The 13,129-nt window shown below is 41.8% G+C and overlaps 2 pseudogenes; both read left to right on the plus strand.

Annotated features, from left to right (window-relative positions):
• Positions 1-3,547: 3,547 nt before the first annotated feature.
• LOC150013042 (small ribosomal subunit protein uS2 pseudogene) lies at positions 3,548-4,407 on the plus strand (annotated as a pseudogene).
• A 4,925-nt stretch (positions 4,408-9,332) lies between these two features.
• Positions 9,333-9,847, plus strand: LOC150013043 (ferritin light chain pseudogene; annotated as a pseudogene).
• The last annotated feature ends 3,282 nt before the right edge of the window (positions 9,848-13,129 follow it).

The following is a 13,129-nucleotide window of genomic DNA, read 5'->3' on the forward strand; positions in this document are numbered from 1 at the left end:
TCTTTCCTTCTTCTCTCCCTCCCTTCCCTGCTCTCTTGCTTTCTTCTCTCTGAAGATATGTATTGGATGACCCTTATTTACCAGGCCTTGAGCTGGCACAGAGGATGCAAAAAAAAAAAAAAAAAAGAATAAGATTGAAAGATCCTAAATATAATTCTTACCTAATCCTCAATACATGATGTATATAATCCGGAGAAAGAGCCAGACATTAAACATACAATTATACAGGTAATTGGTTCAGGGATCTTGTTTTTTCTGCTCTACACTTCCCCTGAAAGAGTATAAACCCAGCTTCTTGTCCTGAGGCCAGGCTTCCTAGTCTCTGGGATGGTACGAACTGGAGTTTTGGAGAAGAAGAAAGCAAGTGGCCTGACACTGAGAAGAAAGGAGGGTGCATGAGACTGGCATGGATAGGGAACTAGGGGAACAGATTTGCGGTAGGATCTGTGAGAGTTGAGATCTGACTGCACTTTGCACGGTAATCCAGAGGATAAGATCTCTAATCGGAGAAGCACGGATAGATGTCTGTGGTGGTCTGGCCTGAGTATTTGGGCAAGAGCAGTGGCAAAAGCCCTTGGGACAGACCTGTGATCAAAAGAGAGGACCTTTGTGGGAGCATCTGTGTGGCTGGCCAAGGGCAATAAGGCCCAAGAGATCCTAAAGGATCAACCAGCTATGGGAAAGAGACCAAAGGCCATTTTCATGCCAATATGTGATCCCCACACTCTAGAATGACCCCCTTTGGGATTGGGGGTGGTAACTGAGGTTACCTTTGTGTAAGCCAATAAAATGCTTACTCATGTCATGAGCTTATTCCATGAGCCATTTTCAGAGGGCATAGGCTAATTAAATTTTATTCTTTTCTTTTCAAAAAGGCAATAAGGCAAAAAGGAAGAAAAAAAATTTTTAAGTAAAAAATGAGTTGTGTTATCTCCTTGGGTCTCAGTTTCCTGATCTGTACTATGTGGGAAATAATGTCCCAGCTCTACTGGCCCAAGGTTGTATATTGCCTCATCCAAAGAACAAAATTGGTAATACGATACTTGAGGGTTTCTTTCTTTGTTTTAATCATATTGGGTCCATTCCCAGCTGAAAAACTGAAAGCCAGTGAGATTTATCTATGTCACCAAGTAGCAAAATGTTTATAATTCCTGCTTATTTCCCTAAACTCTTCCTGCAGATGAAACATGCAGTTAGCAGTAAGGTTGGGGCAAGAAGTTGCTGTATCTGGAGCACATCACCTGTCTTTGTTTCAGGCAGATCTTGTGAAACTAATACCCAGGGGACTTTCTCACCTATAGCTGGTGGCACTGAAGGGAGGAGAAAGGGAACTCCTGAACCTAAGAGACTCTGTTAAATGAACAAGAAAACTCACTTTCTTCTCCCAAATACCACAGACACAGTGTTAATCTCCATCATGCCTCTTCAAATAGGTAGTGAACAAGGCTTCATGGGCAAATAACAAGCGTCTTCAGGGGACCGTTGGAAAGGGAGCTGTTAGAGGATGCAGCAGAATTAAATTTGGCATTCAGTTACTCAAGTGGATAAACTGGAGGAGGAGCCAGTATGATTTTTCACCTGGGCAAACAGATTGCTAGATGAGACAATGGAGTATAATGGCTGGAGATATAGACTGTGAGACAGACTGCCAGAGTCCTATCATGGCTTTGCCACTTACTAGCTCTGTGACTCTTGGCAAATTATCCTCTGTTCTTCATAGGAAAATGGGGATAGCAATGCTATTGAGCTCACAGGAGGACTATGAGACTGTTATGAAGATTAAATGAGTAGTAAAACACAGAATAGTTCCAGACACCTGGTAAAAACTTTATATGTTTGTAATTATTGTTGATGTTATTTTATAGCTTCAAAGCAATTCCTTATCATAGAGTAAGACATTTAGCAGCCTACTAGGAGTTAGATCACTTCAGTTTTCTTGGGAGGACCAGGTAAAGAAGTTAAGGAAGAAGAGCTGGGTAAGAAGGAAAAAAAATGTTATGGACACTCAGGAGAAATGACTTCTAACTGATATTCTAAATAATCAAATTTCCAGAGTCAATCTTTTTTTAAAAGGATACATCTGAATTGCTTGATAAATAATGTTCTGTGATTTCTTTAACTTTCTGGAATGAAATTTTTTTTATTGGTGCCAACCAGTATCTGGAAGGTGCTTTTAGCTTTCCTCCGAGGTGCAGAAACAACAAACAAGTGTGTCAAAACCTTTTCAACCTGTATGGAAAAAAAAAAAAAAAATCACGTGACAGGTTATCCACTGAAAGTATTGATCAATATTCAAATATTTTCTTACTTTTTGAATTTGACATTTTAAGATTTCCAGATTATTTCACTTATCTAATTCCACTGATCCTCAGAGTGTATGAGCATAGCCTGCATTTGGTTCACTTAATGAATATATGAACATAGTTTTTCATGTGCTGATTTTCTCTATGGCTTGAAATCTACAGCAAGATATTAGTAAGGTTGTGCTAGTTGGTAGTATTAGAGCAATCCTTTTTTGAACTCATGCTTTCTAAATTGAGCGTGCATTTAAAAAAATAATTGAAAGCCTTTAAAAAAATTAGTGGTTGCTATTTGGCCTATTTTCTTAGGGGAAAAAAAAGAACTAGCCTGCCTTTCTTCTAGAAATGATCCAGGAAATAAGGGCATGAAGTCAACATTTTTTATTGCCTTTAAAAGAAGGAACTTGGCAATTATCCAATTCTTGCCTACAGTATAGCCCATAGGTCCTGGATGATTATCAATTTTAAGTCTAATGGTGGTGATGTGTCAGAAAGACCTTATCTCTCTTCTTTTAAATAATTACTCATCACCATGATTATAAAGCTGGTCCTAGGTAACTAGACCAGAAACTTCCTTAGATGAAAAGATCAGGCCCAAAGCACTTCTCAAATTCTTATTAACTGTTTGCTGCAATGGCTTACAGTGATGAAGATCTGAGATTAAAGTTTGGTAAGAAATAAATGGAAATTTGGAGATCTTACCCTACTGTGTGTGTGTGTGTGTGTGTGTTTAGTTTAGGTTTTGTTTTGAATAACGTTTTATCCTGAAGTCACATGATAGCATACAGTATTTAAGATTCTCAGTTCCCCTTACTACAGAGCCACAGGCTTAGGTTCAGACACCAGCCTTAATGAGAATATGATGTAAGAAGCAAAGCAAAGGCTGGATTTTTACAAGGTATTAGTGTGTTTCTCAGAGGAGTCTCTTTTATAGTCCCACAGTGAAGTTCTGGATATTTTGGCTGAGGATTAGTAGCACTTTGCACTTTCTTATTTTATCATCAATGACAGCTGTAAACTCCCTGCAAATCCCGTACCTACTTCATTTCACAGAGAATCACACAGTCCCATGAAGTTAAAAGGTGTTTCAGTCTAACTTCTGGGAGCTTAGAGTCTTGTCACAGAGACAGTCACATGGAAACAACTGAGGAACTCTTGCAAAGCAGATCAAATAAACTCCATTTGAAAGATTGGATATAGACTTCCATACTACCCAGAGAGGGACCCATACAGCGTTGTTCTTGGTTCCCACATAATTTAAAGGGAAACTCTGACAATGTCTGGAGGCCTTGATGTCCTCAAATTCCTTGCAGCAGGAACCCACTTGGTGGCACCAACCTTGACTTCCAAATGGAACAGCACATCTACAAAAGAAAAAGTGATGGCATCTACATCATAAATCTGAAGAGAACCTGGAAGAAGTTCTGCTGGCAGCTTGTGCCATTGTTGCCATTGAAAACCCTGCCAATGTCAGTGTCCTGTCATCCAGGAACGCTGGCCAGCGAGCTGTGCTGAAGTTTGCTGCTGCCACTGGAGCCACTCTGAGTGCAGGCCGCTTCACTCTTGGAAGCTTCACTACCCAGAGCCAGGCAACCCTCCGCGGGCCAAGACATCTGGTGGTCACCGATCCCAGAGCTGACCACCAGCCTCTCACTGAGGTGTCGTATGTTAAGCGGCCCGCCATTGCTCTATGTCACACAGACTCTCCTCTGGGCTACGTTACCATTGCCATTTCGTGCAACAACGAGGTGGTTCACCCAGTGGGTCTGATGTGGTGGATGCTGGCCCGGGAAGTTCTCTGCACATGTGTGGCACCATCTCCTGGGAACACCGGTGGGAGGTCATGCCTGATCTCTGCTTCTACAGAGATTCTGAAGAGGCTGAGAAGGAAGAGCAGGCCATTGCTGAAAAGGCTGTGACTAAGGAGGGATTTCAGGGTGAATGGACTGCTCCAGTTCCCAAGTTCACAGCTGCTCAGCCAGAGGTCACTGACTGGTCTGAAGGCATGCAGGTGTGCTCCGTGCCTATTCAGCAGTTTATTTATTCCAACATTTCATTGACAGGGACTGTGCTAGGAGGTGAAATGATAAAGATGGATGTGACTTGATTCCTTCCTCCAGGACCCCACATTTGGCAGGAAAGACAGGTGATCAGCCCATATGAAACCTTTGTGTGAATTAGAAAAGTCATCCCTTCCTCCTGGCAGAGATAGTTCTGCACCATGGCTCCAACATGGCAAGTGGAGAACAGATGGCTTTCAGGCCCCTCTTGTTTTCTTGGCCAGGGACCCTCGTGTAGGGCATAACTTGAACAACCCCATGCTATGACCCTGGATGTGTAAATAGCATATTATGTGGTACTCACCTAGGAGAGTGGGCCTGACTGCCTGGTAGGATGAGGAGTCAGGGAAGGTTTCCTGGAGCTGAGATAACATGTAAGCTGGGACATGGAGGAGCTTATCCTTTGAAGGGGGGGTGAAGGGGAGAGAGAAGCTATATAAAGCAACATAGATTTGAAGAAAATGACATGTTTGGGCCTCTGCAAGTCATGCAAAGCTGGAAGATACTATAGTAATGATGTAGGACATACACTCTATGTCCTTGCTACTGACAGTACAGCTCTGTAGAGCGGCTTTGGTATTATGAGGCAACCTATTAGAAGTGTAGAATCTTGGGCCCCATCCAAGACCTTATGAATCAAATCTGCCTTTTAATTAGCTCCCTGGTGGTTTCATGGACATGTTAAAGTCTGAGTAGCACTGGTTTAGGTAAGAACTGATGAGAGCCAACTTTGAAGGCATATTCTCTAGATATTACCAATGTGGTATTTTTCTTATGCTTTCACACATCTGCCATCAATAGATTTACCTTCAGGGTGCCTCAGTAATATTAGCTATAATTCAGTTATGGGAACCAGAGGGGTGAAGAAGGAACTTGCCCACAACCACCAGCAAATTAAAATGTAAGGAAGAGAATGCAGACTTTGCTTGCTCTTTCTCTCTCTCTCTCTCTCTCTCTCTCTCTCTCTTTTTATTTTATCCAAGGACATGCTTATTGATTGTACGGAAAGGGAAAGGGAAGAGAGAGAGGGAGAGAAACATCAATGTGAAAGAAAAACATCAATCAGTTGCCTCCTGCACACACCATGACCGGGGACCAAACCCGCAATCTAAGCACGCGCCCTGGTGTACTGGACAACACTCCAACCAACTGAGCCACACTGGCCAGGGCACTCTCTCTTTCTTGTTACTTTTCAGGCTTGCTTATCTTGAGCCTCCACCTGGGAGGTAGAGAACTCCTACTCTAGCAATCACTAAGGTTGGAAGGGTGAAATAATCAAAAAGCTGTCAGCTTGGAGGTGATGCATGGACATCATTCTAGAGCAAATGGAAAAAGTGGAAATAACCCTAAACAAGATCCTAGAAATAAAGGAAGGCAAGTGTCATCTGTACACAACCCTGCTTCACCCTCATCTCTCCTGCTTTTTCCCTTTTGCCCTTTCATCCATTCAACCATTCAATTATTTAATGTATGTATTGAACACCTACTGCCTTGTCAGGAATGATATCTGCATTTTCCTAGTAATTGCAGGGCTTTCTACAGACCTTTCTTGAGTTCCCCGGAGAGATCCCCAGACATCCCTTCCCCAAAGCCTTCAAAAGCCACTACCTTTCCTCTGCTAGATCTCCCTCTCCAGCCCTAGGCAACTCGTCACAACAGCAGGAACAGTTGAAGATGGGAGACTCTGGAGTTTCTGTTCTCTGCTCAGCCCTCTTATGTGAACTTCTCTGATTCTTTTTCTCCAAGGGGAATCCTAAGGGGGAGATTCAGGTTCAAGTGAGGCTTCAGCACCTGTGGAAGATCATTATTGAACTTGACTGAGTGAGGGACTGGCTCTGGTTCTGGTGAGCCACTGAGGTCAAAGATAGGGTGTCTTCCTATGAGCCACTGACTAATTTCCCCTCAAAAAAAGATTAGGTTGAAGGGTGAGTTTGGGGTACACTGAAGGGATCTTCGGGGGAGAAGAAGCAAAAGAGAGATAACACTATTCCCTCAAACTGTTTCTGGTAATTCAGCACAGAAACCCCATAAGGTTGTAATTGTATCATCACTCTGTGATAGAAAATAATGTTACCACAAAACAGGGATGACAAAGGGAAGGTCCAGAAGCTGGTCTGGTGGTATCTGATTTGTCTTTTACATCAGATTCTGTAAGAAGACTGAAAAGAGATCAATTTGCATGCCTACCACGAGTTAGTAGCTCTGCTTACGTGTTCTCTCTACCTTATTCCCACTGGTCTGCTTCCTCTAAAAATGTGGGTGCAGGATCAGAAAAGGGGAAATCAGAAGAAGAAACATGCAAATATTGAGGTTCTACCTTAGCGCTATCAGAGGCAACCTTAATCTTGGAGATGATAAAAAATACCAGTCTTATTCAGAGTTACACAGAAATTATCGCAAAGAACATAAAATCTGGACCTCTAATCTCTCTTATGTCCTTCAAAAAGTCTGCAGTAATTAAAGACTGCTTTAAGCAGGCCTGAAGGTTGTTTGAGTTTTAAAAAAAAGAAAGAGGAAAAGAAAAACTTGCAATGAATTGATAGGTTGAGACTACGATGGAGGTTAAACGGTTAGATTTATTTTAGAAGTAACCCACCGTAAAGCCGCCATATCGGGAAGGGAAGCAGTATCCAAGCTTCTCAAGTGTGAACTGTGCATTTGTGCCAGTCCTCAAACTGTTACTGTTCTGCAAGGGCCTACTTGGCCAATCCTTCATAAGAGGGCTGTGGATGACCAAACTGTGGACATTCCTTTATATGGAAACATAATTTTTGCACGAGTGGAGAATAGATCTTTTAAATATAAACTGTTGGGCCAGATGTACAAAACAAGTTGGGTTTGAAACCACAGGTTTTGTTAACCTCTGGGCAACTGTTTGATTCCTCAGGATAGATAGATATGGCCCCTTTACTCTTATCAGAATGTCAAGTTGATTTTGCGATGAACTGCCTGCAGCTGCCTTTCACCACTTCATTTTTCCTTTGTGGCAATTTTCTAGGTGGAGAGGAAGTGTCTACACCTGAGCCCCCCACAGCTCTGGTTTCAGTTACAACTGGAAGTCAGTGTCCACTGATAGGCAGTTATTTATGATTATTTATGTTCTGCTTAGCCTAACCCTGAAATACATTTTCCTTTGAGATTTTTGTAAAGAACTTTGGAATTAGATAAACCTGTATTAGGACTCCAGGACTTTACCTACTTACTGGCTGTATTACTTTGGACACATAGGACTTCATCTTCCATTTGTCATTAGAATGCTGGGGAGAATCCTACCTATCTCATCAAGTTGTTATAAGGAGTTAAATAAAATAATTCATGCAGAGCAGCCCACACAGTGTTTAACATAGCAGATTTCCATATGTGCTACTTTCTTCTTCACTTTCACTTGGGCATCAGGGCCCAAGAAAGAGCTTGGGAGAAGCATGGGTGGTAGGTGAGGAAGGAAAAGACAGGAATCAAAGGAAATAAGCTTGGACTGGCAATCTGTAATCCATTCAAGTCAGCTGGTTCAAGACGTTTTTACCCCATCATGTGAAGTAACTTGCATTTTTAATATTACTGTATTTACATTAGTGGGAAGTGAGCTGCTCTAGCCCGATCCCTTAAATATTGTGCCCAGCCGCTTCGTGAGGATCATTCAAGCCCCACACAAGCGCAGACGTGTAACAGAGGTGTCCGGCTTTCAAGGGGTCACACTTCTAATATCCACATAACTCTGAGCTGCATTCCCTCACATGACTGCAAGAAAGCCAGCCTCCACTTCTCCTCCCCAAGGACTTCTGGGGAGTCCTAAGGAGTGCTTATCTCATGCAAATACCTGGGGCCCCAGTAGCAGCACATCTTATAATTCCTCACAACACAAAGTACACTGCCACATTTAACCCAATTTTACTGAAGGAGACATGGGAATAACACAAGGAAGTAGCAATGCAGAAAATAAGAATATCAAACTGGACTCTCCAAAGTTTTTCCTACCCTGACCTCACAGGAAAGGTTTCTCCCCTCAGTCCCTATCCTGCTGCCATGTGGGAAGGATCAGTTTTTCTATAGACATGAGACCATGGACCGTGAGCACAAGGAAATCCAGGGCTGCCATTCTACTCACAGTAAACACAACCATTTTACATAAACAGTGCCTTTTATATACAGTGCCTATGTGAATGCAGCAAGAGCTCAATAAATATTTGTTCAGTAAATGAATAAATAAATGAATGGTCTCAGCCCTCCCAGTCCAAATTAGAACCTTGGTTTTACATTTATGTGATTTAAAAAACGATTAAGTTTTTTTAATCTTAAAATTCATGCTTGAGACAGACTGTTTCAAGGAAAAAATATATACACACACAATGGAATACTTCTCAGCCACAAAAAGATGAAATATTCCCATTTGTGACAACAGGGATGGACCTTGAGGTTATTAAGTGAAATAGATGGAAAATGACAAAAAACATATAATTTCATTTAACTATGAAACAAAAAAGAAAACGAAAATGAACTCAGATATAGACAATACAAATGTAGTTACTACAGGGAAAGCAGGTGAGGGATAAAGGCAGTTAAATGTATGGTGACCCACGGAAACTAGACTTTTGGTGCTGAGCTCACTATAATGTATACAGTTATCGAATTACAATGTTGTAAATCTAAAACTTATACTATGTTATTGAGCAATGTTACTTCAATAATAAAAAAATTAAAAAATAAAGAAATTAACACATAAGAACTTTATAAAAATAAATTTTTCCTTCTATAAAGAAAAATCTTGGCAGTGCCCTCAGTGGTCCCCCAGATCTGTCTCTTGCTTCAACAGAGTTTGGATGGAACAGACCCAGGGACGTCCCTTTTTCCAGCCTCCAACCACCCTCCAACCTCCATTCTAGTCACCGTCTTTGGAACCACCTGGGCCATCCTCAGCCTCTGGGACCAGCCAACCCCACTTTTTTTTACCTTAACTCCCTATTGCCAAATAACCATGAGCTCCCACATTCATTAGAATTATTCCACCGACGTGAAGGCCGCCGTCAACTGCCTGGCCAACCTGCGTCTGTGGGCCGCCTAAACTTACCTCTCGTTGGGCTGCTATTTTGACTGTGACGATGTGGCTCCACAGGGTATGGGCCGCTTCTCCCGAGAGTTGGCCGAAAAGAAATTGGAGGGTGCCCAGCGTCTCCTAAAACTGCAAAACCAGCATGGTGGCCACATTCTCTTCCAGGACATGCAGAAGCCTTTCCCAGGTGAGTGGGGTGACACTCACAACGCCGTGGAAGTCACCATGGCCTTCAAGAAGAACCTTTTGGATCTGCAGGCCCTGGATTCTACCTGCATGGACCCTCATCTCGGTACTTCCTGTAGAACCACTTCCTGAATGGGGAGGTGAAACTCATCAGGAAGATGGGTGACCACATGACTAACATCTGCGGTCTGGCTGGCCCCCCAGCTGGGCAGGGTGATTGTCTCTTCGAAAGGCTCACCCTCCAGCACGACTAGGAGGAGCCTTTGGAGCCCAGAGACCTTTGAGGGGTCCCTCTGTGTTTCCCTGGTATCTGGCTTCTGCTTGAGCCTCTCTCTCTGAAACCAGGAGGCATCCTTTTAACCACCCTGGAGCTCTCTCCCATGCACTGGACCAAATGGAAACAATAAAGCTTTTGCAGCAAATAGATAAATAAATAAATAAAATAAAAATAAAAATTTTGTAGCTTGGAAAAAGCAGCTTCTCCTACTTCTACACGCCAACTTTCTATTTTTAGCAATTAAGATGTCATGAAATATTTTTTTCAGTCTAAGTTGGTATACCTAATCACATGGGGCTTTTACTGTTAAGAGCATACTTCCTGCAAATCCCGGGATTTTCTCTGTTGCCTGAAGGCTGGTTGAGTAGACTCTTATTATCCCACAATATAGTTTTTAAGACAAATTACTATACTAGAAGCTAATCATTCATTAAACTTTGGCTATATGTCTATATATTAACTGTGATAGGTACTTTACCATATTATCTTTAATCCCTTCAATAATGGTGCCAGGTAAGGTTCACTGTGTTATATATGAGGAAACTAAGGCTCAAGGAGAGTGACTCACCTATGGTTATGTAGCTGATTAGTGGCTTCAACTCATGCCTGTTCCTATAAGCCTGAAAAGAGCACAGAGACTCAACAAGGAAGCTATGAAATTACTCCCCATGCCCTGCTTCCCCATGATATTCTGCAATTCACCCTGAATGGTTGTGAATATCTGCAGAAATTAGCTGTTGTTACTAATGACAAGTGTTAAATTATCCTTTGGTGTTTTGGGGTAAAAAGTTGTGGTACTTCTTTCTTCTGCCTTTCTCTGACTGAGGCTCCAAAAGAAAATTCTGAGAAATGTTAGCTCTTCACCCTTACCAACATTGTCCATGGTGACTCCTGTGGAATTCTGTAAATGACTGCCAGAAAACATAAAACCTTACAGAAAATATTCATGGCCTTGTACTTGGCCGAGAATGTCTGTTTGACTTCCCTCTGGTCCTTAATAAGTTCACTTTTCCTACCCTTGGTTTGGTACTCCCCACTGAGCAAACCAGCGGGTTCTGGCCACTCCCCTTAGTGACTAAAGGAGTTGACATGTCGCCAGGGTAAAGGCCCTGCCATGGGCTGCCCCACCCCACATAAGTCCCAGCTGCTTTCCCTATTTTAGTCATCTTGTAACATCTCTTTACATAGGATGTTACCCATGTAAAAGGTTAGAGAAAAGGCTTCTGTGATCTGCAAGTTACTTGAGGACAGGGATGATTTTCTACTATCACTGTATCCCTAGTGTCTAGTATAGCACTTAGCACTAAATCAGTGGTCAAATAAATGAAAAAGGTTAACAGTTTGGTCTTCCCATGACTGTAGCTTCCAAAGATATCCCTTGACCCTACCTCCCTAAAAATGGCCCTTCCTTCTAAGTCTTAGTATGTTGCTCTGGATGAACTAATAAATAAATAGCCCCTAAAGAGCTTCTTACAGTCTAAAATGGCATTGAGGCCTACATGGAATTCTCTCTAAAGGTGACTGTTCAGGCAGAAGGGTGGAGAAATGGGGGAGGTGTGTGGAGAGGAAAGTGCAGAAATTTCCCATCATCCCTCGTAAGACATCCATACGCAGCCATTTAGCGATCCTGTCTGGATGCGATTTTTTTTTTTTGAGACAATATAACCCCTAGTTACTGCCTCAAAACAAAATCCAGAATTTCACATCGGCTGTTTTATAATCCTGACATTCGTCGTCAGCAGCCGTCCGTCTCGAGAGACGATGGTGTAGCTTCTTAAGAGTCTATCTGCACCGCCGAGAATGGCTGTGCAGTCCGACTCGGGAGTGACATGGTATCTGTCTCCTCCTGACATTACCTACCAGGTAAATGGCAACCCTTTACAAGTTTCTCATCCTGTGTCATTAACCTCACTCTGTTTTTAGATACAAAGAGTTTTGAAAAACAAGATGTTTGAGTTTAAAAACAGAGTTTAGGAAAAAAACAATACTATTGAGAAAGGAATTTAACAAGTTGACATAATTCTCAAGAAACCATACCAATGAGGTTAGGCATTTGATGATATAATGCCTAGAAGATTTTTAAGGACTTGTTTCAATTGGTAGAGAAAAATTCATTCGAGGATAAGATATTGGGAGCCGAGTTGAAGATGAGAGTCCTGTCTCTGATATTGCTGTGAAACATGAATGAGGCTACACTTTAGAACCAGGTACATCATAGAAGGGTAGAGCTGGAAGGGAATTCAAGAGCCATTTCATTCCACCCCATCTCAATCCCTCCCCAAAAGAAGTTAAGTGAATAGTTTGGAAAATCATAGACTCTCTGGGTAAGAAGGAGACCTTAAAGGTTCACCTCCTAAGGAATGAATACCTGACAGTCCATGCTGCATGAATACAGGGGTGGGCAAAGTAGGATTACAGTGGTGAGTATGAGAAACAGTTTATTCTAGTATTATTATTTATTAATTATTGTATTATTTATTTCTGTTATTTGTCTTATTTGTTATTATCTTGTATTCTTACTTACGGTTTATCTTTTAGGTAATGATGGCTGGTAATTTAACCTACTTTTGCCCACCCCTGTATTTCCAGCAATGGGGAGAATAACCTTTGATGAATAGCTGTAGTTGTTAGAGATTTCCTTCCAGTTCTTGGACAAAACTCTACTTCAATGTAACACGTGCCCACTGACCTTGGCTTTTATGTCTTGTCTTAATCATTCTTCTCTAGGTAAAATGCACCTAGCTTCTTCAGGTATTCCTAGTCTATGGTGGTTTCCAGTCCCATCACCATTTCGGGTGCCTTCCCGAGATCTGTTCCCACTTAACAATGTCCCAGTTAGCAAGCAGGGCTCAGAATAGAACAAAATACTCTACATACACACTGGTCTAGACAAAGTAGGTACAGCAAGACTTTCTTCCCAGTTCTGAACAGTATCCTACTATTAGTAGTGTTGAAGTTCTCTCTCGCTTTCTCTTTTTTATAGCAACTGGATTTCAATTCAACCTGCATTTGTATTTGTGGCATATTTGTAGCTTATGAGTATGATATCACTCATATTTCTTTATATTAAACCCCTTTTCCCTATTAACTCCTAACAAAACAAGCTTCTTCCATCTTAGGTGCGTGAATCAAAAGCAAGACTTTATTTTCTACCTTCTTGGTCTTAACCGAGAGACTAAACCTGGGCTCTTAACTTAGAAAACTCTCATATATCTAACTGAATATTCTCCCTCCGTTATTAATCTTCAGATAGTATAAG

Source organism: Furipterus horrens, unplaced genomic scaffold, assembly GCF_987537825.1.
Source record: "Furipterus horrens unplaced genomic scaffold, mFurHor1.1.pri manual_scaffold_4, whole genome shotgun sequence".
Lineage (NCBI taxonomy): Eukaryota > Metazoa > Chordata > Mammalia > Chiroptera > Furipteridae > Furipterus > Furipterus horrens.